The 9,240-nt window shown below is 34.4% G+C and overlaps 1 pseudogene; it reads left to right on the top strand.

The window, feature by feature from the left end:
- The first annotated feature begins 6,145 nt into the window (after positions 1-6,145).
- On the top strand, positions 6,146-8,132 carry LOC114721676 (pectinesterase-like; annotated as a pseudogene).
- The last annotated feature ends 1,108 nt before the right edge of the window (positions 8,133-9,240 follow it).

Below are 9,240 nucleotides of genomic sequence, written 5' to 3'. Positions count from 1 at the left end.
AATAGGATCAAAAAATATATTCTCTTTTTACACTATAAATAGAACCACAGGAGTAATACTTTAAGCATTTAATCTACACAAATCAGTTCCAAAACATAAGATGCTAATACATGGAGTCAACCAAAAAGGAATTCAATCCCAACACATTACAATGACGAACCTAAGGCGAGGAAATCAAAATACATCGCGAGAACATGAATCAAGCTAGAAAACTCCCCATTAAGCTTTAGAACTCAAGTTGTTCCATCCTCAAGAAGTCAAGTGCTCAGTCACGCACAACCATACTCTTGGCTCCAAATTGAAGCAAGAAGGTAGCGGCCAAGGAGGAGTGATGGAAAAGATGAAAAGACTGTTTGCTAATTAATTTAACTGTATGCAGACGGGTCGCAAGTAGTATAAAAAGTATCATTTCCTTAGAGATTAAGGCTGGACGAGTTAAAAATCATAATTATGCTCTTGATTAGATTGAGTGAAGTAATTGTTGTAAATGAAGTAGTTTAATATACTTTGAAAACAAAGATTAAACTTGAAATAAAATAAACTTGACTTTGAGACAAATAAGGATCTAGGGTTATTTCTCACTATTATACTTCATAAAACTTGATTAGTAACTTTTCATTTAGTGTTTAACGATAAGTTAAGTTAGCCCAAGGTTCACAAATATTAACTAACTTTCTCAAGTCAAAAGCAAGTTTTGCAATCTTAGTAAAACTTCACAATCTCTTGCTTTCGTTCAAAAAGATTATACCTTGAAAACCAAAACCCTTTTTGGACAATGCTGGGTCAATAAATATATCTCTATTCTATCAAGAAACCATCCATTTAATAAGATAAATTTCTGCTGTAGCATGTTTTTATCCAAGTTCAAAGATTGATTTAACTTTCTCAAGCCTCAACCAATCAACAAATCATTCCAAATGGTGGCCAATAACAAGGAAGTATTAAGCTCAAGATAAAAATAATATAACATTATTATTAACACTAAAGAAAGAGTTAAAACAAGACTTAATCCATACAATAGATCAAAATAACCCTAGAATGACTACTCTAACTACACATGTTCAGCAAAGAGCTGCAAATACACAGATATTTTGCAACCATTACAAAAACAAAGGAGAAGAGGAGAAGAAAACCAAGGAAAATGAAGGAAGAAGCTTCCAATCTCTTGCAACTTAGAGCCTAATGTTTCCAAGTTTTAAAACCACCAAACCCTAGCAAAGCACACCTCCAAATAAGCCCCCAAGTCTAAGTTTGTCAAAATCACGAGTTTCCTCTCTTATATGCCCTAATTTTTAAGTTACAAATGCAAAATGCATGGCTGTAAGGGGACAGACACCGCGGCAGATACGCTCATCCACCGCGGTGGATTACACAGAATGGGAACTTTCTAGAAAGGGTTGGGCATCGTGACAAATATAAACAGGCACTACGGCACCTTATACAAAATGCCTCTCCTTCTTTTCTGTTGGAGACATCGTGGCGACTTGCTTCAGGGGTCATGGCAGACAGTGCTTTTTCAGCCTCTCTACCTTTGGTCTTCCATCTTTGCTTGCTTTGTGTCCTTGATGTTCCTCTGATTAACCAAAATTGCTTGAATCTTTCTCCTTGTCATTTATCTTTCAGCTCTTGCTATTTCCTGCAACAAAAATCTTAGAAGCATTGCATAAATAATCCCCAATTCTTAGCATAAATCAAAGTTTACTTTATCAAGCCATATTTTCTAGCTTTAAGGAAATGACCATGCACAATTAATTTCTAAAACCCGGAAAAGAGTGTTAAAACAAGTTGAATTAGTAGGAATTTTGAAAGGTTATCAAAGACATAGAAAGAATGGTGGAAATTGGAAAATGATGGAGATAAAGGTGACAGCGTTGGAGACCGATGGTATAGTGAATCAAGGTGGTTTTAACCGAACCTAGCCCCTAGAAATTACCCAAAATGATGAGTTTGGCTGGGTCTTCCAAGTGGGTGCTCTAAATTTGGCCGAACAACCCGATTTTACTATGCTGTCACGCCGTGCGCTATGGTGCACTTTTCTTTTAGTAGTCATTACAAAAAAAGAAAAAAAATTTAACAATAAAATTTAGTGACAGAATTTTTGTCTTTAATTAAAATAGTGACAGATTAGCGATAAAATTTAGTTAATGATAAAATTGTTTCAGTCACTAATTTCATCATCACTAATTATTGAGTGATGGAATTTAAAATTTCATCCCTAATTAGCGACAAATTACTGACAGGAATTTTTCATCACTAATTCGTCGCCCTAATTAGTGATGGATATCTAGCATAAATTCTGTCAAAAAATAGTGATGGACTTGTGATGGAAATTCCATCACAAATTGGTGACAAAAATTTTCGTCACTAATCCATTGCTAAATCTTTTTTATTTTGTAAATTTAAAATACCACATGGCAACTGTTGATTACTGCCATGTGTCATGTCGGTGACCGCCACCTCATCACTGCCCGCCACCTCATCACCGCATGTCCATCATTGTGAGCCATCACATCATCACTAATAGCCACCTCACCTCTTCCTCTCCCTCCTATGATGTCACGTCATCCTGTCATCCACGTTGTCATCATGTGTCCATTATTGTGAGCAGCCACGTCATTGCTATGTCACATGAAGGAGTGTTGGTTCAAGCCTGAGACCTCTTGTAGGCATGTTAAAGTCTTTGCTAATTGAGTTGAGAAATACCTATGAAATTTTTGTGCAAAAACAAACATATATACTATTTCTAATAACAAATACAAATATTTATAATAAATATTATATATAATTTAATATATTATTCTTTATTTCAATTTAATTTTTGTATTTTAGTAAAAATTTCTAGTAATTAATATTTTTATTCAAATATTTAATGAAATAATAAGTATATTATATATTTTTATTTTTATTTTCATTTATAATTTTTTTATATAATATATTATTTAAAAATTATGATATATTATATTTTTATTTTAATAATAAATATTAAAAATAATTTACATATTTATATTATATTTTTTGTGACGAATTAGTGGCGGAATTGCGACAGAAATTAGTGACCGAAAAATTCTGTCACTGATTCTGTCACAAAATGTTTTGTGATGGGAGCTAGTGATAGATTAGAAAGAAAAAATTATCACTAATTTCTATTACTAATCTTTTTATAACAGAATTAGCAACGGATTTGTAACAAAATTTAATGACAGAATTAATTGGTTGCTAATTTAGTCACTAATTTAGTGACAAAAATTTTGTCACTAAATTCTATTGTTAATTTTAGGAACGGAATTTGTGATGGATTAATGGTGGATTATCAATGAAATAAAATGCTGTAACTAAATTTTGTCACTAATTCCCTGTTTCTTTGTAGTGAGTAAGGCTATGAATTTCTAGCCTTTTGATCTCTTTTGTCATTTTGAAACTTTGTTTGTGATTCTTTTGGTTTTCTGACAACAACGTTTTGGATTCTTATCTGGCATTTATCACATTTGCTCCAATCTCACAAATGATCTGCAATAAAGTTCAATATACCGTAATACCAAATATCTCCCAAAATAAAAATAATTTAGAGTAATCATATAAATATGACAATTTTATTACCATTTTAATGTTATTTTCACGCAATTATCTTTTGAACACAATAAAGCATAAATGATGCAATGATGTCCCAAATACATCATATAAACCCCACAAAAAGCATATAAAATGCTATACAAAATACCGAAAATATGTAGGAGCACATCAGCCTTCACCTTTGTCCTCAAAGTGGGCTTTAACAAGATCCTTTTTTTTTTTTGGATAGTAAACTAGATTTTACATCTTCAATGGCCAAGGTGTTTGAATTTTCATACAACATTATTTTCCTCAAAATTATTTACTACCTCTGGTTTTAATTATAAGACCTCATTTGTAGTTTACAAACAAGATCTTATAAATAGGACCGGAGGGAGTATAAGAGTAGCGAGGCAATGAGACGACCATCAAAACACTTCTATTTTATCCTCATGTTCTAATTTAAACATCGATATTAATTTTCCAAAATCATAATAATATAGTGGAATTAAAATAATCAAGATGAGGCCCAAGAGGGCTGGTCCGACTGGTTCGATAAGGGGAAGGCAAGGCGCCACGTACCCACCATGTCTTGGGCTCGAATCCTGGGAAGTCCCTGCCTGGGGGCGACTCTGCATTAGTCTACATCCTTTGGATGTGGGATACCGGAGGGAAAATCCAAAAAATAATCAAGATGAGATTGTATAAGAGTACCTTCAACCCTACAAATGCTGTATAATCATTCTTTGAGACGAAGCTTGTTTGCAAAAGTTTCAGATACACACAGAGACTCCAACTTAATTTCCAAAAGAGCCTTTTTCATCGAACTCTTTCCATTGCTCATCAAACATAGTCACTGGCTTATTTTATTTGCCTTACCAAGCAAGGCTTTCCTCCAACCCATTCTAAGTAAGAATAGCCTTCACTTGAACTCATTAAATTAAATTGCAAAAAGCAATCTTGCAATGAAACTTCTTGATGTCAAACTCTATGATAATAGACACCTCGAGAATTTATAATCGAGAGCCAGGCTCTGATGCCACTCATAAGAAAGCATAAAAAATAGGCGGAGATGAGAAATATTAACAAGCGGAGTTTCAGAGAAGTAAGAGTAGTGAAAATAAACATGAACTCGATGATAAGTAGAGATATTTGTGATGGAGCATTTAATGATCCACAGATGACTCATATATTGGGCTTAATTATATTGATCATCATTTACATGAATATGCATGAACGTACCAGTCATGAGATTACCTGGATTTACATGAATTCCGTACTAATCTAATGGTTTCCGTACGAAATTTAGAAAAATAAGACATAATTGAAATATATTATTGACTTGGGTCGTCTATTACAATTGCTTTCTGTGTAAACTACATGCACATGGCTGGGGGCAAAAAATATTGGTCCTATTCTATAGTGTGTAATTAAAGAAAACGCGTCCATTGTACGCGCGGCTGGTGAAATTGGATTGTTCTCCACCCGGCTATAAACTATCGCTTTATTTCCTTTTTTTAATATAAAAGTTTGATTACTAATATATAAGAATTAAAAAAATTAGTTAAGTTATTTTTTTTTTTTAAAGAGAAAGTGTTAGCTTCCCCTGAAATATGGATAGTTTGGTAAAAAAGAAAGTTATAAATTTAAGAGATAAAGTTGATTGACATCTTTCATTTAGAATTAGAACAAATCCCTCAACTTGCTTCTACATTTAGAACAGAAAGAAATGTCACCAGTTAGTTGCTCCCGAGACAAAGCCACTCGTCACGCTTGGATGAGGCCTTGGGCTTAAACCCGACATTAGCATGTTTTATGTGCATGCGTGTATTTAAATTGTATTAAATAAGATAAAAAAAGCACCAAAATAAGTAGTATTTTGAGATATTTATTTATTTTTGGGCAGAGTTGCTTTATCTTCAAGATTGTGACATCAGTCTTAAGTATGGTAAACAAGTGTACAACTATTCTTGCTCAGAAAATAGGCTTTCTTATGATGAAATGTAAATGTTTTATAGTGACGCGCCGCCTCTAAAGCACACACTTGGCCAAAAATTTGCATTCGCTTTGACTGCTAAAGAAAGCCACACGTATTGTTGTCTTTCATGCAGTTTCTATTTGACTAATTCTTACCCGTTCCTCGCACCTTAATTAGCCGCCACGTATTGTTAATCCTCTTGATGAATTGTTTATAATCGCTATTTCGATTGCTAACTTGATTTGTTTTCTATAATGAAAATATATCTTATTGGTCAAATAATAGAAACAAGTGGCAAATATATTTTACATTTCTAAATCACAAGCCAGAAATATTTAATATTGTTTTAGGTAATTTTATCTTCTTTTTTTTTTTTTTTAAATAATGAGCATCGTGTACACGCGTGAACAGTTTATCTATCTCTCTCTAGTCATTTGTTTGATTTATTCTATTATTTCGCCAACTCATATCCTTCTTCGATCGCCCTCCTCGATTCTCGGAAAAAAGCTCCCAACCTAAGCTATGACTGTTTTGAGAAACCCTATAAATATATATGTAATACCTCCAGGTTAACATAACAAAACACAAGCGGAAACAAAAGAACCAAGGCAGAACAAGATGGCATCAATCACTTTTAAGCTACTCTTTACCCTCACTCTATTTTCTTCTCTTTTCTCAATATCATCATCATCCTCTTCTTCTTCATTACCTTCCGCCGTAGATTTTTGGTGCAACCAAACTCCTCACCCCGAGTCATGCAAATCCCACATGAACTGGTTTAGACCGAACCATCCGTCAGAGTTCAGGAAAATGCTGGTTCACTTGGCACTGGTCCAAGCACAAGACATGCATAAGGAAGCTCAAGAGTATGGCCCAAAATGTGCAACCAAGATGCAGAAATGTGTCTTCCATGACTGTTTGAAGCTCTATGACAATACCATCTTCCATCTAAACCGAACCCTTCATGCCCTACACACAGCTTCTTGCTCCCTATCAGACGCACAAACATGGCTCAGCACTGCCGTCACAAACATCGAAACTTGCCGGAGCGGCGCGTTGCAGCTCAGAGTCGGAGAGTTTACGGCTGAAAATAATGTGAGCGAGAGTGTTAGGAAGATGATAAGCAATGCGTTAGCCGTTAATGGGAAATTTCTGCAGCAAGAGAATAACACAGAAGAAGAAGCATATGGATTTCCCCGTTGGTTTTCTGGTCACGAAAGGAGGCTATTGAGCTCAAAGCGATCGTCGGTGAAGGCACATCTTGTGGTGGCTCAAGATGGTACGGGCCATTTTAAGACAGTGCAAGCCGCCATTGATGCATCATCAAGGAGAAGAGTGAAGACAAGGTTTGTGATCCGTGTGAAGAAAGGGATTTATGAAGAGAATATTGAAGTTGATAAGGATAATGAAAATCTAATGATTATTGGCGATGGATCGAGAGTCACCATTATAACTGGTAGTAGAAGTGTCAAAGATGGGATCACCCCCTCCATGTCCGCAACAGCAGGTGAGCTATTTATTTAACTTATTTCAGATTTTTCTCTGAAATTTCAATTAAGCTCTTTAATTTATTTATTTAACATGTCTTACTAAGATCATTAAATACGACTTTTCTAAAATACAATTTTAATGAATGAGTGTGAGGAACGAGTCATGCTATTTATGATGTGTGAATGGGGCCACTTGGAGATTTATCATGTATAATACAATGATAAAAAAAAAAGTATTTTAAAGAGTACTTTACGGAGTTTGAAATAAACATGTAAGAGAAGTTCAACTTGTATGAAAACACTTTATTTTAAGTGATTCTGAGGATTCCTAAACACCACCTAAGGTAGTTTTTATCAAATCACATGTTTCAAATCAATTACCAAACAAGCACTTAATTCATTTTCAAATTATAAAATTTCAGGCATAGATGGCGCTTTCTTCATTGCACGAGACATCACTTTTAGAAACACGGCCGGTCCTGAAAAAGGTCAAGCGGTGGCACTCCGATCAGCCTCCGACCTCTGTCTTCTACCGGTGCTCCATCGAAGGCTACCAAGACACTCTAATGGCTCATGCACAACGTCAATTCTATAGAGACTGAAGAATTTTTGGTACAATGGATTTCATCTGGGGCAATGCAGCAATTGTTCTACAAAACTGCAGGATTCTTGTGAGAAGGCCACTTGAAGGGCAAGCAAACATGATCACAGCTCAAGGACAAGGAGACCCATTTCAAAACACCGGAATATCAATAATGAATTCTCAAATTTGAGCCGCACCGGATTTCAGGCCGGTTTTACACTCATTTGAAACCTATTTGGGTCGGCCATGGCAGCAATATTCTCGAGTAGTTGTCATGAATACGTACATTGAAAGCTTGGTGAATCCAAAGGGCTGGTCTCCGTGGGGTGATGGTAAGCTTGCTCAAGATACGTGTTATTTTGGGGAATTTAAGAACTTTGGGGCCGGTTCATCGACCAAGAATAGGGTGCAATGGCCCGGGTTTCATGTCATAACTGGTTCAAATGAGGCAACCCGGTTCACTGTTGCTGGACTCCTTCATGGTTACAAATGGTTGCCTCGCACTGGGGTACCTTATAGTATGGGTGTTTGATAATTATATTTAACCTTTGGGCTTCCTACAGGGAAATTATACGTATTTGTCATTATATATCCTTTCATCAGTTTGTTTTGGGAATTCATTTAATCTATTAGATTGTAATGTACGTGAAGATGTATGTATACAATGTTCTATGATGGAATATTGGTGCTTAATAAATATAATACTAGATTAATTTTTCATGTTGTCGTCTTGTATATTTGTTCTTTTATTTGAGATCATATGTATGGGAGATTCTTTGTAAAATTAAACTAGTGAGTCAGATATCAGTTTCAGATTATTTCAGAAACCAATCTCAAAAACTTAGTTTATTTTGATCATTACATTTATTTCTTTGTCAATCTTTCGTCGTTGGCTAACTTCGTTTTACAAAATAATATGATGTGATTTTGATTCAAATAATAGACAGACGTGCCAGGAATATTTTATACACATAATATAAATTTTATCGACATATGTTTGCTTTTATAATAAGTCATCTTGGAAATTTTTAAATTTAAATGACTTGGTTGTACGTGAGCTGATTCCAGTTATATATCTCTGTCGTCATTAATGAGCAATTTATTTTATTTAGGTGACAGATATCCTTCTTCACACTACTCCTCCATATTCAATAAAACAAAGGGTGTGAACAAGAACAATAGCAAAACAAAATATATTTTTTGTTAGGTACAATTATCCTTTTATTATAAACAATATGTTTGAAACACTATTGGGTACTAAAATAAATTGCTATTGTTCACATTGAGAGGGTTGACATCATAGAGAGAGCTATAACTATAAAAAGTTTTGGCTAGCAGGAGGTTAAGTGAAGTGTCATAAAATGGAGCCACTACATCACTAGTGTCGCAGGAGAAGTGGAGTTTATGAGTTTAAAAACCTCAACTTTTATGTCATTTTAAAACTATAAAATTTACTACCAAAGATCATAAAAATAAGTTACTATATATTTACTTTGTCTAAACTTAGTATTCATGCCCTTAAAAGTTACATCCTGATTTGTCTCATTATTATAGAGATTTATAGCATTTGCTATGTTATCCGTAGATGAATAATCCATTATTATAAGAATATTGAAATCAAGTCATGTAAATTTGGGTTG

Source organism: Neltuma alba, unplaced genomic scaffold (genome assembly GCF_004799145.2).
Source record: "Neltuma alba isolate B1F8T4 unplaced genomic scaffold, ASM479914v2 tig00012055_pilon, whole genome shotgun sequence".
NCBI lineage: Eukaryota > Viridiplantae > Streptophyta > Magnoliopsida > Fabales > Fabaceae > Neltuma > Neltuma alba.
Note: the sequence above shows the minus strand (reverse complement) of the source record. Positions and strands in the feature narration are given on the sequence as shown.